Here is a 16,322-nt window from a genome sequence, read left to right on the forward strand (position 1 = left end):
ATCCTGGAAGCATCTTCTGGTGCAACCGTGCTGACAGATGAATGTCTGTTTTATAAAATCTGCAAAAGGTAAAGGTTCTGTGTGTTAAAATCTTTGAGCATCATCATTTATGACAATCAATAAGAAACATGTCTTTTCTGGGGTGAGGTCAAAGAATGCTAATTTATGACAAATGTGACCTGCTGTCATGTTTCGACTTCTGGATCTGTTTCAATCTTGTATTAATGGTTTGCAATACCCTTTGTTTTCATTGGGATACACCTTCTCAGAGACAGCATATTGAATTCCCTGTCGGTTCCTGAGAATTTTACTTAGTACCCCAAGTCTTCATGACTTAGTATTGTAACCCAAGAGATTGCTTCATTTTAGAGTAGAATAAGTACCTAAAGCCGCAAGGAAACAAAACGCTGTGCAAGGCACCCAAAGTCAGTTTCAGTAAAATTGCTTTTCAGGGTTTTCTGGGCACATTGAAACTTCAAGGAGCTGTTGGGATATTAGAAGGACTACAAAGCCCCACATGATAATGTATGGATCTTAACAATAGAGAGAGAGTGATGAAGAAAACTGAATGGAGGTTAATTGGTTCTTCACAGGGTAGAAACTGCAAGTGAAATGAGTTACTCAGTTCATGCACTTCCTAAGTGATGTCTATAAACTAGGAATTATGCTCAGCGAATGTGTAGTATGTTGTCAATTAGTGAGTTTATGTGGATCAGAAGGAGCTTCTGCAAGGAAATAATCTTGTCCTACAGCAGAAAAGGATTCTCTGTGTTGAGAAAACGATGACATTTATTGCAGGTGTTTGCTGCACTGCATGTCTGTCACAGTTTACAAATAACAAAACAACTTCCGCCATTATTCCTGTGCCTGTAATCTCACTGCCAAAGCCTCTAACCCTCTCGTAGCCTCTCAAAGCCCTCCTCAATGTTCTTGCACCGTCTTTATCACTCCTTATGCCCTTTCATTCTTTCATGGGATGTAGACATTGCTGGCTCAGTCAGCATTTAATGTCCATCCCTAATTGCTCCTTGAACTCAGTGAGTTGCTTGGCCATTTCAGACTCGGGTTAAGAGTCACTCACATTGCAGTGGGTCTGGAGTCACATGGAGGTCAGACTAGTTAAAGATTGTAGATTTTCTTCTCTAAAGGACATTAGTGAACTAGATGGGTTTTTATATCAATTGACAATAATTACATGGTCACCATTATATCATCTTTTTGTTCCAGAATTTATTAATTGCAGTTTCACCATCTGCTGGGGTGGGATTCAAGCCCATGTCTAGGACTCAGGGGATGACCTCTCCCATTTCCTGCAGCATTCACTTTGTTTGGTTTCTGATGAAGTTGTTCATAGAGGGAAGATCAAGGACAATGTCTTTTGTGATTATTCAAAACTATCGGCAGAACCCTCCAGATTCAATGAAATGTAGATTGACTAAAGTTTCACAGGGAGGAGAAAGTGAGGTCTGCAGATGCTGGAGTATCAAAGTTGAAACTTTATTGCTGGAACAGCACAGCAGGTCAGGCAGCATCCAGGGAACAGGAGATTCGACGTTTCGGGCACAGACCCTTCTTCAGTTTCACAAGATATCACCAATTTCTGACTTAACCAAATATAATCTGATAACCTAACAGTTGAAGTATTCCCTTTTCCTTCCCCAAATCCCATAACTTTCTTAAACAGATGCTTCTGTAGTATTTACAGCTTCCCTTGCAGTGGTCTCACTGCGGTGGTTTGCACAGTCTGGGAGAGATTATTTCCTCAGGGACATTCCTTCTTTTGGGATTTTCTTGTGCATTTTCTTGGCTTCCCACTGGCACCAGTTGTGGGAATGCGGTGTTGGTCACTGATTCTCTGATTCAACACAATCTTTGATGGGCTCTAGAATGATCATCTCTTTCCTGTATGATCCTGGTTTCTGTACTCCATTGATCAAACACCTCCATTTTTTTTCTGCAGATTTTGCTCCATGTTGATTATCCATTTGAAGTCCAGATTAATTTCTGCAGGTGGATTTTTGTTTGAAGGAATTCAGCAAATGTGTAGTTGGCCATTGATGCGCATTTAAATATTGAGAGCAACACATAATTTAAAACCAGTTTACAAAATAGGAGAACAGTAACAGGATAAGAATATAGCATTGATGAGATTGGAAATATATATACTTGTCTAATCATGTTCTCCATCAGAGATCCCACAGGAGTTCAAATGCATTTGATTTTTGCTACCACTAAGAAACTTGTTACAGCAATGATTTCAATTATCCATTGGCATCAGTTCTCAGGCATTGGTATTGATTCTGCAGACAGTCTCTAGAATTCATTTCCACTTTGAACTGCAGAGTGGAACATGTTCAATATGGTTTAGAAATCTGCATTGAACTGGAAGAATGAAAAATACCATCTACGCTTCCAATAATAAATAAATAGCTTGTGAATGAATACCTAACCTTGACGATTTCATTAATGTTTGACTGATTGACATTACTTCAGTGATTCACTTTTGGGAGGTTTAAATCGAAAAGTAGCAACTAGCAGATTAAATCAGTATTTGCTAAGGAATTGTACATTTGACATTTCAAGTGGATAAAATCCTACTCTTTCTGAGTTTGCTTCTTCTTGATGTGGGAGGAATAAGCTGTCACTTCCCATTCATTGTTTGAATCATTAATCAGGTTCTACTTCTGTCAGGCCAGTAAATATTCCAGTGTTGCACTTATTGTGTCCCTATACCACTGGCTGCTTAAAGCTCCAGAACACGTCCTACACTCTATCCATGTCACACAGTGCTTGTGCACACACTCATATAGCTCCCTCACAGTCTGGTCACTCTCATAATGGAGCAACTCAGGAACTCAAATCTTGTGGCATTGCTTAGCGTACTTGCTGAATGGACTTCTCTCCTCTGCATGACTGTGAACTCTTTGCGAAATGTGCTGTTGGTTCAGAAACACCCACCTTTTCTGAGAATCTTGAAACTCTGTATCGTGACCCAGCTCAGCGGCTTTGTTCTCAATTCTCTAATTGCCCATTATTGTCTCTGTCTTTGTCACCTCCTTGTCTTCACTCCGGCACTACACTCCAACCTGGGCAGTTGTTCTCAGCCACCTCAATGACCTAGTCCGTCTGCTTTAAATGGGGTGGTGCATGAATGATGTGAAGGTGCATACTCCATGGACAATACCCCACCAGCAGCCACTCTCAGAACCTTCACAGTGGCACTGCTGGCCCTGGGTGAATCCAAAGATGTAAAAAGGAACCATCCCAAAACCTGCTTTTGATGCATTGGCAACATGTCAACTGAGGAGAAGTATTAACTAACTCACCATGTGGAACCTAAGACATCCTTTCAATGAGGGTCTGTGGCAAAATCTGTTAGTGTGCCTTAATGTAATACCACCCGCACTATTCCACAGGTTCTCCATGCAGGAACAAATAGTGAGCTGGGTCACTGTTTTACCTGAATAAGTCTACTCACGCCTGTACTGTATGTACCCTGTTCTGCAAGGTCAAGAGAGATGCTGTCCTCTCTTTCACGTCTAGAGGAACAATGCCAGGAGATGTTATGGTCTTCAGTGTTGCCTCTTCTAAAGCATAATTTCGGATGAAGGGCTTTTTCCTGAAACGTCGATTTTCCTGCTCCTCGGATGCTGCCTAACTTGCTGTGCTTTTCCAGCACCACTCTAATCTTGCCTCTTCTACAGTATGGTAATGTTTGTACGTCTCTTTGCTCAAGGCTCAGTAATGCTCCTGGGTACAAATGTCCCAAGTATTTTCTCTTTAAACTGGTTCTGCTCAGAAAAGATTCCACCTCTTTCCCTCATCCAAGGTCTCTAACTGGACACCAATGTCAATTAGCGAGTTTTGAGAAGATTTGAGGTTCTGGATGTAAATGACACCACCATAGGAACAAATGCCACCACAGGAAATGACATCACCAACCCAAGGAAACCCAAACATATAAATAGAAAGCAGGCTACACCGCCAGTGCTTCATCCGGAGGCTCACTGAAAATGTTACCTAGTATGGTGACAAAACGTCTGAAAACGAACCTTCCAGCTCAGCGAGCAAACCTCGATCCAAAACCAATCTCAATCTCTGGCCAATTAGTGATCTTTATCATTAAAATTGTTTTGCAGTTCCAATTTTAAGATGGTGTGTGGTCATAGTCTGAAAGATTTCCCATGATTGGGGTCCAACGCATATCCTTTTATCTTCAAGAGAAGCTTTGGCTTTGGGCCTCAATGACAAAGGCAGCATTGATCACCTGTCCCTCAACATCCTCAGACTCATTTGCAAGTTTGATGTCGGGTTCGTTAAAGAATTTATACAGTTGTATAAAACTGTGAAAGCTTCTAACAGATGTGATTCTGTCTAAACCTGTGTTCACATATTAATATCAATTCTGTTATTTATTTCCTCCAAATCATTCCTGAGAAACTATGAATTGCAAATTACTTAAAGACCTTAAATGGGATCCATGAATCATTAAGAACTGTGTAAGTTTCTTATATATCAATGGAGCTTCAGAGACTTATCAGAGGTTGATTGGGGTAAGACGATTTACCTCTGGTACCTGACTTTGAATCCTCTTCTCTAATTGGTAATTTGTCATATAATTAGTGTCAATATAAAGGAAGAAATAAAAAGTCTGTCTCAAATAACTGTAGAATAATGAGTTCCTTCAATATTCAAACCATTTAATTGAGGAAATGGATTTACCTTGTACCTATGACGTGAGAAGAGTTTTATCTGTATTCAGAAAACAGAATAATTTGACACACATCATTTTATCCGATTCACTTCTATTAGTGAAATAGAACATAGAACATTGTAGACAGTACAGGCCCTTCAGCCCTCAATGTTGCACCAACCTGTGAACCAATCTGAAGCCTATCTATCCTACATGACCATTTTCATCCATATGTTTATCCAATGACCACTTAAACTTGGTGAGTCTAACTGTTGTAAGCAGTGCATTCCACTACCACCCACTACTCTGAGTAAAAAACCACCTCTAACATCTGACGTATATCCATCACCCCTCAGTTTCAAGCTATGTCCTCTCATGCTAGCCTTCACCATCCAACGGAAAAGGCTCTCACTGTCCACACTATCTGACCCTCTGATTATCTTATATGTCTCAATTAAGTCACCTCTCAACCTTCTTCTCTCTAAGGAAAACAGCCTCAGGTCTCTCAGCCTTTCCTCAAAAGACATTCCCTCCATACCAGGCAATATCCTAGTAAATCTCCTCTGAACCTTTTCCAAAGCTTCCACATTCTTCCTATAATGCGGTGACCAGAACTGTATGCAATGCTCCAAGTGTGGCCACACCAGGGTTTTGTACAGCTACAACATGACTTTGTGGCTCCAAAACTCAAACCCTCTACCAATAAAAGCTAACACACCATATCCCTTCTTAAAAACCTTGTCAACCCAGGTGGCAACTTTCAGGGATCTATGTACATAGATCTCTTTGCTCATCTACACTACCAAGAATCTTATCATTAGCCCAGTATTGTTTATTCCTGTTACTCCTTCTAAAGTGAATCACCTCACACTTTTCGCATTAAACTACATTTGCCACCTCTCAGTCCAGCTCTGCAGCTTATCTGTGTCCCTCTGTGACCTGCAACATCTTTTAGCACTATCCACAACTCCATTGACCTTAGTGTCATCCACAAATTTACTAACCCATCCTTCTCCGCTCTCATCTAGGACATATATAAAAATGACAAATAGCAGTGGCCCCAAAACAGAATCCTTGCAGCATACCACCTGTAATAATCCTTGTAGTACACCACTAGGAACTGAAATGTACTGTTTTAACACTGCACAGTAATGTTGAGGATATGCTGAGTGTAAATTGGTATCAGTACTGCAAATTGATGCTTCTGATTGGCTGACCTGCAGATACTTGAGTTGGCTTTCCATTTGAGGTCTGGAATCTGGAAAATAGGAAGTTCCTGGCTCTCAAAACTACACAATGCCATCATTATGGTCATTGCAACCTCCACCGCTGAAGGCCGGGGAAACACATCATACAGACTGGGAATGTGGGAGGGCTCATCATGTGGACGGTCCTCTGGCATTCACTTTTCGCAACACCCAATGCCGAGATAGTAGCTACTAATCTGAGGGTGGTGATGGGTGAGGGAAGTGGTCTTGTCAGTTTATTTCTATTGTATAGAATCCTGCAGCTGCTGTGCCACACACCTGAAGGAGCAACACCCATTACACCCCTCCTCTCCCCAGGGGCCAGACTGCAAACAATTGACCCCCAATCCCAGGGACAAGCAGTGAGCATTCCTCAACCCCTCCACACTCCAGGGCAGCCAATAGTTGCAATTGTGATGATGCAGATATGGGGTCCATCCTCAGCTGAATTTTCTGTTCCTCATTTCATTCTGACCATCACATAGTCTGCTGCTGATTAACAGTCCCAGGACAGGAAGTCATGTATCAGCTGGAACTGTATAAATTGCTGGTTAGGCACTGTTAGAGTATTGTGTGCAGTTGTAGGAGAGCTGTGATAACACTGAGATGGTACAGAGGAGATTTGCCTGGGCTGGAACACACTGTAAGTAAGGGTGGTAAAGGCAGAAACCTTCATAGCATTTAAGAAGCACACTTGTGATGCCAAAACCTATCAGGCTATGGGCCAAGTACTGGAAAATGGGACTAGAATAAGTTAGATTGTTGCTTTAGACTAGCACAAACTCAATGGGCTGAAGGGCCTTGTTTTGTGCTGTCGACCTTTATGTCTCTGTTATGGAGTCAGCTATTACAAGGGGGCATAGCTTTATCCCCCCTATTATGGGTATTTAAGCGGGCATTGGATAGGCATATGGAGGATAGTGGGCTAGTGTAGGTTAGGTGGGCTTGGATCGGCACAACATCGAGGGCCGAAGGGCCTGTACTGCGCTGTATTCTTCTATGTTCTATGTTCTATGTTCTATGTTCTATGTTATTAGTTTGAGTCACACTAAGCAGTGCCTTAATGGGCTCACTGATTGACCATAATCAGCCCATTGTTTGCTGGTATCCAGATGAACCAGATCCAATCCACTCTCATTCAGAAATGACTCAGAGTTGGGATGGAGATGGTTATGTGTCTGTGTTCAATCCTAAATTTAACCCTGAAACAATTGAAAATCCAGCTCAATGTGTTTTAAGTAAATTGATCATTCTGGTAATCTGACGTGTATGTTGAGATCAGTTGGTTTGAAATGAATTTTCTATCTTAGTAGTAATTGTGTTCTCTTTTCTGCTCCCTCAGTTAATGTTGTACTGACTGTTAGAGTCAGTGAGTGGCAGAGTGAATGTTTTCCTTTGGGATATGACCTAAAATCCAATGACAACTGGTGGGATTGCCTGTTCCTTCGTGGTTGCTATTTTCATTGGAGTAACCTCAGGGATTTCAGGAAAATTCCCAGGAGTTACTACAGTAGAAGTGAAATTACCCACAATTCAGCATTGATTAGATAACTATATCTGGGGTAGAAGGGGGCATGAGAAATGGAAAAGTCTGGAAACTGTGAGACTAGTTCCAAGACCAAGCCTCAGGTTGGTTTCTGTGCAGACCCATAATTGACGATAGATTCTGTATATATCACCATGTGTTAATGTAAATATTGATGTTAGAAATGAGTGACTTTCTGCTGCATGACCATTTCTCAAAATCATGAAATGAAAGAAACATTTGTGAATTTTTTATTATTGAATTATTATTTTTGCCTGAGTGTTTTTTTTCTGAAACTTGACAATGTGAGGTGACTGAGTGACAGATTAAGCTTGGTTTCTCAGTCACACTGAGTGTGGCACCACTAAGCTGAGAAAATGTTTCTATCTCCGACTAAAGCCTTCCTCCCAACTCCCAAGAGGAAAGGAGCCCTTCATGTTGATCATCTCAGATTTGATCTACTCACTTATCATTTCCCTAGCTAAAGTATATGGACAAATACCTAGTGGAAATTAATATGACTAAATCTGGGATGGTGGTTGGTGAACTAGAATTACCAGTGGAAGATCTGGAAAAGTATTGATGCCTAAATCCACCCTGATACCCTTCCTCTCCCCATTTACACTGTGCATGGAAATGACCTCATTGAGCAAGCTGCTTATCCCCTTGACTTGGTTTAATGTCTCCTCATGCAACATTTTGATTGTGTTCCTCTGGGGATTCTTTGGTACATTTTACTATCATAAGGACGCTATTTAAATGCAAGTTGATATTGTAGCTATTTTCATTCATACAAATCAGGTTCATCTGCTTTCAATGAGGCTCTGGCAGTAGCCATTCACCAGAAACTGAGGTTTTTAGGGGAGGTTTTGTGGCTCCAGCAGGAAGAAAGCAATACCAACTGCCAGTGAGCAAAAAAACTGCAGCTTGTTCCAGTTTGTACTTGATCCACTGGAAATTATGATCCATTTAATCTGGAGTGTGTGCTCCTTGCTTCTAGCGACTCGGACAATTTAGTGTCTGAAGGAGCACGTTGGCAGGAATCAACAGACAGAGGTCCTGACACTCCCTGCCAAAGGGAATTGTGGATCTACCAACAGAATGTGGACTGCAGAGGTTCGAGAAGGCAGTTCAGCATCACCTTCCCCAGGGAAATAACCCAGCTAACAATGCCCACAGTGATTTTAAAAAATGAATCTGAAGCACTTAAGTAAGCAAGCAGAGGCAAACTGTTCAATATAACTCTTTGCTAAAATGTGTGAACCCTTGATTTGATATTTCTTGACATGAATGTGTAGACATGGGGCTTGTTTAATTAGGAAACCTGGTCAGCATGGAGGAGTTGGACTGAAGGATCTGTTTCCATGCTGTATGACTCTATAACTGTAACTTAATGACTTGGAGACAGGATGAAGTCTTCGTCACTGGCTGGCCTTTCCAGTTCTGTTAAATATTTACAGATCATCCAGGTTGAGTGGTAGATTAATCAGGAATTTCTTTGGGTTCTGAGCAATGTGGGCGATAGCATAATCGGACAACTGGTCTTGCAAGGTCCGTTTTGACACAGATTATCTTGTTCCATATTTTCTACAGTCTGGTGAGATTCTCACTGGGTAGTGGCGAGATACCGGTCGACAGGGATTAATGTTTGTTCAAATCTTTATTAATGCCACAATCAACTCATTAACATTCAGCCACTCATTTTACTACATTTACCAAATAGCAAAGACATTAGGAAAACTTGACAAGGAAGTCAGAGCAGGTACTGGGGTAATTCAATTCTCTGTTTGCTCCAGAAGGACTTGATGTTGGACACCAGGCACCAACATCTCAGGGCACACTTCCAGAGCACTGGACATACACCCTATATACATGGACAATATATACCAGCCTCTAAATACCATCATGGCACATCTGATTCATTTACAGGACACTCTGCCCTTCAGTGCTGCCCCTCCGGTTTCCCTGGTAACTCACTCTTGTAACGCTGCTGTAAGGTCACTGTGTGCTCAGGGACTATCTCAGACTGGATCTCCAGGCTCCTCCCTCACTCTGAGCCTACCCCAATGCTCACAGCTTCCCTGCCTGGCCTTGCCTTTTTGCCCCCTCAGCCAGTGATACTAGGGTCTGTTACTGCTTTTGCAGTGTTGTTCAGTGCAAACACAAAAGCATGTCATTTTCCATGCTTGTCAGCAGTTCTCAGGCAAGTCAAGGAATATTGCTTTCACTCAAAGGGCCCCAGCTCAGTATGTCAAGGGCAGCACCTGACACCAGTTCAGATGCTTGGATATGGTCAGTCGGTCAGCCAGCCACTTGGGGCTGTCAGACTTTCAACCGTCTCCTTGTAAGAGCTGAAGTACAGAATAGCAGGCAGCCCACCTACCAGCTGTGACTCTTCCTGCCCAAACAGGGCTGTTTCCACCCTGGAATGAGGCAGAGGCAGGTCCTAATGGAAATGAAAGTGGGTGGTACAGCTGTTGGTGCAGTGGAGGAGCAAACCTCCATCCAGAACTTCAACCTGAGCTACAAAGCTTCTCAAAACTCATAAATGTAGGGTTAGTGTTGTGGGAGACTGGTGAGGGAAGGTGTTGCAGGCAACACTGAGTGGTAGAGCATAAGCCTTGATTAGGAGGTGGATACAGGATCTGGGAGGGAGTGTGAGAGGTGTCAGAGGGGAGATGCTGTCCCTTACTCAGGTGAAGTTCCTCCTGTAGGCTTGGGCATTCTTCTAGGCAGCAGAGACTGCACTGACCAGGACTGCACTGACCCAGGGTGGGCAGGCTCTGGTGTCATGGCTTCCCCAGCTGGTCCTGGGGGCAAAGAATATCCCCTGACAGCAGCACACCATCCATCAGGACCTCCAGGTCTCTGTCTGCAAAGTGGGGCACCAATTTCACTCTGTCTGCCATGTCTATGGAAGATGTCAGAAAAAGTGCAGGGCAGCTGTTTACCAATGGTGTTTGTCCTTACATTTAACATTCTGTGGGTTAATGGTGACACATGTTGGACTGCAGCATTATTTCTGCCTCAAATATTGGAAAATCTATGTGACTGATTCCATGGAATCAGTGACTGCGATGGATTGGAGAAGCTAGAGCTGTTTCTTTAAAGAGAAGAAAAGATTGAGGAGAAACTTAATAAAGGCATTCAAAGTCATGAAGTATCTGCTGAATCTAGATTTTTTAAAAAACTATTCTGATTTTCAAAATGGTGAAAAACCAGAGTACAGCGATTCAGCAAGAGCTCACCAGCCCCTTCTTCAGGGCAGCTTGGGACAGGCAATAAATACTGGCCCAGTCAGCAACTAACACATCCCATGAAGGAATAAAAAGAAACCAAAACAATATGAGGAAATATATATTTTTATGTAGCGAGTTATTCAAGTCTGGAACATTCTACCCAAAATTTTATGGGAGACTGATACAATCATGACGTTTAAAAGGGAATGAATTAGCAGATGGAGCATAACAAGGGCAGTTTTACAGGGTCAGCCTGGGTCTGACTGAGTTGTTTTGCAAAGAACTGACATGGTCCAAACAGAACAAAACACCTTCATCTTTAATGCTGTGAAGATTTTAAACTATTTCAACCTGACACAAGTGAAGAATTTTAGCTGGTAGCGTATTGCAGGCAAGGTGTTCATTCTTTGGACTGTAACACTCAATCTGCTCCTTGAGGTGTGTCTTTGTTGTTGGGATCAGTTTAGGCAGAGTCTGTTGACAGCAATATTCTAGCAATGTGTTCTATCTATTTGATTTCTCTTCATGGAATGGCCCTATTTCACAGGGAAATTGGGCCATTAATCCAAATGCATTCCACAAGACACAATTTTAAAAATAATCTTTCGTGAGATGTTGGTGTCAGCATTTATTGCCCATCCCTCGCTGTCCTTGAACTGATTAGCTTGCTAGGCCATTCCAAAGGGCAGTTAAGAGTTGACTACATTGCTGTAGGTCTGAAGTCACATGTGGGTTTGACCAGGTAAGAATGGCAGATTTCCTTCCCTGAAGACATTAGTGAACCACAACAATTGACTGTGTTTTCATTGTCCCCATTACATTTGTTTGTAACTGCAGTAATTTTGAATTTAGATTTCACCATCTGTCCTGTTGGGATTCAAGCCCATATCCTCAGAACATTAGATGTTGCCATTTTGGATTACTAGTCCAGTGATATCACCTCTAATGCATTGCTTTGCCATGGTAGTAGCCCCAGATTATAAAACAAAGTCTGGTTTCAATCACATTAATGATTAATCCACAGCAATCTGGTATTTACAATCCCACTGCTCTGGTCACATTGGATTTTACAGGAAAAATTGAAAGATTAAGAGGATATTTTGACTTCAGGATTTCTCATTTATGATGCTATTTGTCTCCTTTGGCCGAGTGAAAAGTTAAACATTCATTTGGATGCTGTTGGCTGTCTAGGGATCTCACCCCGATGGTGTCTTTGCTGCTTCTCTGTTACACTGAGCTAGTAGGAAGGAAATCAGCAGCCTTTGCAAACAAGCAACTGTTCAAACAGAGTGTTGTTTGTGATTTGTCTGTTTATAATCTATCCTGATCCTTTGGTAAGGACACGGAATCACTTGTTTGAGCACTGATCTATGATTGAAAAGGTTTTGCTGAAAAGTTAATTTATTCGAGTTGATGGATAGTTGGAGTCTCTTTCTCAAGGTGGAAATAACAAACACAAAGGAGCTTAGGTTTAAGGTAAGAGGGGAAATGTTTAAAGACGATATACAAAGCAAGTTTTGTACACAGTGGGTGGTAGATGCTTGGAATGTGCTGCCAGGGGAGGTGATAGAAGCAGAGATCATAGCAACATTTAAGAGGCGGTTCGTCAGACAAGCATGGAATAGAGGGACATGGACCATGGTCAGACAAATCTGATTATTGTTAGTGCAGACATTGTGTGCTGAATGGCCAGTTCCTGTGCTGTGCTCTTCTATGTTCTATGTTATCATGCTCAGTGACACACAGGAGATCGGAAGTAATCTGTACTTGAGAGAGTTTTATATTTTTTTAAAAAAAGCTTCTTATTTATGAGTTCCCAAAGAAAATACTAATGTCAGTGTGTGTGTTGAATGCAATTTATTATTTAATATTAAAAATTAAATGTAAATATTCAGATGATCAAAGTCTGTTTTATTAAAAGCTCAACCTTTTCACAGGTGCTACCATCCTGATGAATATTTCCAGCATTTTTGATTTTTATTTTGCATTAATATCTGTTTTCTTGTGGAAGTTATAAGGGGAGAATGTTTTTTTAAATGATTTTATGCAGTCTTTCTGCTGAAGGGGAGTATTTGAATGTATAGAATGGAGGTGTTAATGCCTGGATGACTATCAGTGATAAGCCCTATTCGTGGCCAGTAACTACGTACAGAAGGGTCTCTGTGGGCAGCAGGTGGGAAGGCAGCAGGAGACCCTTCCGTCTGATTCAATTCCACCCCTGCCATGAAACTCACCACAGGGGAGGGCATTAAATTCTGTCCAAAGTTGGCAAATCTCCCATCAGCCATGACATTTATCAAATTTTCATATTTTACAGTTGCATCCCTAGCTAGGTATTACACAACAGTTTATCTCTTTTCAGGAAAATGTCTTCAAAGCTAGGAGCTTCTACTTTATTCATTGAAAGTAAATTGCAAACATGGAATGCAGGCAGATATGTCTGACAAACGTGTTCTTGCTTTTCAGTAAATTGTTTGATTTAACTTGTTTTAGATTTAGGTTCATAGCATTATCTTGAATGATTCTGTAGCTAACCTGCTTCCTTATATAGCACAGTAATTCTTTGCTGTAATCAACGTACAGGCCTTGCAGAGAAAGGTCTGAAGTTGCTGACTTCAGCATGTTCTAAAAGAATTCTGCGAGGAACTGACATGGAAAAGATATGATGTCATGTTTGCCTCCTCTGAGAGCTTCGCAAACACTTGCTGCTTCTGCTGTATCAGGCAGTGAAGACAAAGGAATTTAACTGGCCAATCACAGCATATGTATAAGACAGAAAACTGCAGTAAAATCACTCCACTAAAATAAAAGTGTGATTATTGAGCTTCCGATCATTGTCAAAGAAAAGATTTTCAAGATTACAAAATCTGATTTTGAGTTATGTTATGGAAAAAGGTGCTGGCTATTGAAGATCAATCACCATGATAATGTAAATATTTTGAGAGATGCTTGATATAATTCATTGGATCCTTTGCATTGCTTCTTGCATCTGTCAATATATTTTTTATTTTGAAGTTACAGTAGTTTTCTGTGTAGAGTCCTGTTTATTGGCAAAGATGGTGACATATAATCGATCAAAATGCCCTGATGGTGTCCCATGGTAAAATGGCCAATATGGAGTTGTCTTCTCCAGCTTGATAAGATAATGAGCATTTGAAAAGTCTCTTCCAACATTCACTACTATTATTCAAGTACTTGGTTTCTGAGTATTAGAGAAACTAATGGTGCTAAAAGCAGATGAGTCCCCTGGCCCTGATGATTTGCGTCCTAGGATCCTAAAAGAGGGAGCTACTGAGATCGTGGGTGCTTTGGCTGTAATTTTAAAAAAAACCTTGGATTGTGGCGAAGTAAAAGGATTGGAAAACTGCCAAGGAGACACCCCTGTTCAAAAAGAGAGGGAAGAAAAAATGGGTTATTTTAGGCCAATTAGGTAATCTATTGTAAGAAAACTACTGGAATCAATTATTAAGGAAGTAATAGAACTTATGGAAAATCATAATCTAATCCATTAGAGTTTCATCCAGAGTGGCTTCATGAAAGGGAAATCGTGTCTGACTAGTTTATTAGAGTTTTTCAAGGAAGTCTTAACCAGAGTGGATAGAGGGGAATAGGTAGACATGTTACATTTGGGCTTCCAGAAGGTATTTGATAAGGTACCTCACAAAAGGTTAAGTCATAAGGTAAGAGGCCGTGTTAGAACATAGAACATAGAACAGTACAGCACAGAACAGGCCCTTGGCCCACGATGTTGTGCCGAATATTTGTCCTAGCTTAAGCACCTATCCATGTACCTATCCAATTGCCGCTTAAAGGTCACCAATGATTCTGACTCTGTCACTCCCACAGGCAGCGCATTCCATGCCCCCACCACTCTCTGGGTAAAGAACCTACCCCTGACATCTCCCCTATACCTTCCACCCCTCACCTTAAATTTATGTCTGCTTGTAACACTCTGTTGTACCCGGGGAAAAAGTCTCTGACTGTTACTCTATCTATTCCCCTGATCATCTTATAAATCTCTATCAAGTTACCCCTCAGCCTTCTCTGTTCCAATGAGAAAAGGCCTAGCACTGTCAACCTATCCTCATACGACCTATTCTCCATTGTAGGCAACATCCTGATAAATCTCCTCTGCACCCTCTCCAAAGCTTCCACATCTTTCCTAAAATGAGGCGACCAGAACTGCACATAGTACTCCAAATGTGGCCTCACCAAGGTCCTATACAGCTGCAACATCACCTCACGACTCTTGAATTCAATCCATCTGCTAATGAACGCTAATACACCATAGGCCTTCTTACAAGCTCTATTCAAAGATCTATGAACATAGACCCCAAGATCCCTCTGCTTCTCCACCTTACAAAAAACCCTATCGTTAACCCTGTATTCCGCATTCTTATTTGTCTTTCCAAAATGGACAACCTCACACTTGACAGGGTTGAACTCCATCTGCCACTCCTCAGCCCAGCTCTGCATCATATCTAAGTCCCTTTGCAGCCGACAACAGCCCTCCTCACTATTCACTACTCCACCAATCTTGGTATCATCTGCGAATTTACTGACCCACCCTTCGACTCCCTATTCCAAGTCATTAATAAAAATTACAAACAGCAGAGGACCCAGAACTGATCCCTGCAGGACTCCACTTGTAACTGGGCTCCAGGCTGAATATTTACCATCTACCACCACACTTTGACTTCGACCAGTTAGCCAGTTTTCTATCCAATTGGCCAAATTTCCCTCTATCCCATGCCTCCTGACTTTCCACATAAGCCTACCATGGGNNNNCCCACTATCCCGTGCCTCCTGACTTTCCGCATAAGCCGACCATGGGGAACCTTATCAAATGCCTTACTAAAATCCATGTACACTACATCCACTGGATTAGTGGTGTCCACATGCTTGGTCACCTCCTCAAACTATACAAGTTCTTCAGCCCTGTAAAAACAATGACTGCAGATGCTGGAAACCGGAGTTTAGATTAGAGTGGTGCTGGAAAAGCACAGCAGTTGAGGCAGCATCCGAGGAGCAGGAAAATTGACGTTTCGGGCAAAAGCCCTTCATCAGAATACAAGTTCTTCAGACCACCAAGCCTACGCTGATTCTTATTTTTTATTTGGACCTGCTACATTTTGCCCTTGGGGGTTCTATCCTTCTGCTCGCCTCCCTTACGTGTGTCTATCAATGTATGCCTTCAATGTTGTTAATGTGCCTTATTCCAACACCTCCACTGGCAGTGTGTTTCAGGCACCCACCACCATCTGTGAGAAAAATTTTCCCCACACTTCTCCCCGAAACGTTTGCCCTCTCACCTTGAACGTGTGCCCTCTTGTAGTTGACCTGTCCACTCCAGGAAAATGATACTGCCTATTCACCGTATCTATGCCTCTCATAAGTTTGTAGACCTCTAACACATTTCCCCCCAGCCTCTGACTTTCCAACAAAAATAATTTGAACTTATCCAACCTCTTCTTAGAACTAAAACCCTCTAGGCAACATTCTGGTAAACCTCCGAACTCAGCACAGCCTTCCTAACCTGCAATCTTCTTCCTGACCTCTCCGCCCCTACCCCAGTCTGACCTATCACCCTCACCTTGACCTCTTTCCACCTATCGCAT

General features: G+C 41.9%; 1 protein-coding gene across 1 annotated transcript in view; it reads left to right on the plus strand.

The window, feature by feature from the left end:
• The window catches only part of pcloa (piccolo presynaptic cytomatrix protein a), a 568,528-nt gene that overhangs the window by 32,301 nt on the left and 519,905 nt on the right, over nucleotides 1-16,322 (plus strand). The window lies entirely within an intron of this gene.

This window comes from Chiloscyllium plagiosum, chromosome 23 (genome assembly GCF_004010195.1).
Source record: "Chiloscyllium plagiosum isolate BGI_BamShark_2017 chromosome 23, ASM401019v2, whole genome shotgun sequence".
NCBI classification, from domain to species: domain Eukaryota; kingdom Metazoa; phylum Chordata; class Chondrichthyes; order Orectolobiformes; family Hemiscylliidae; genus Chiloscyllium; species Chiloscyllium plagiosum.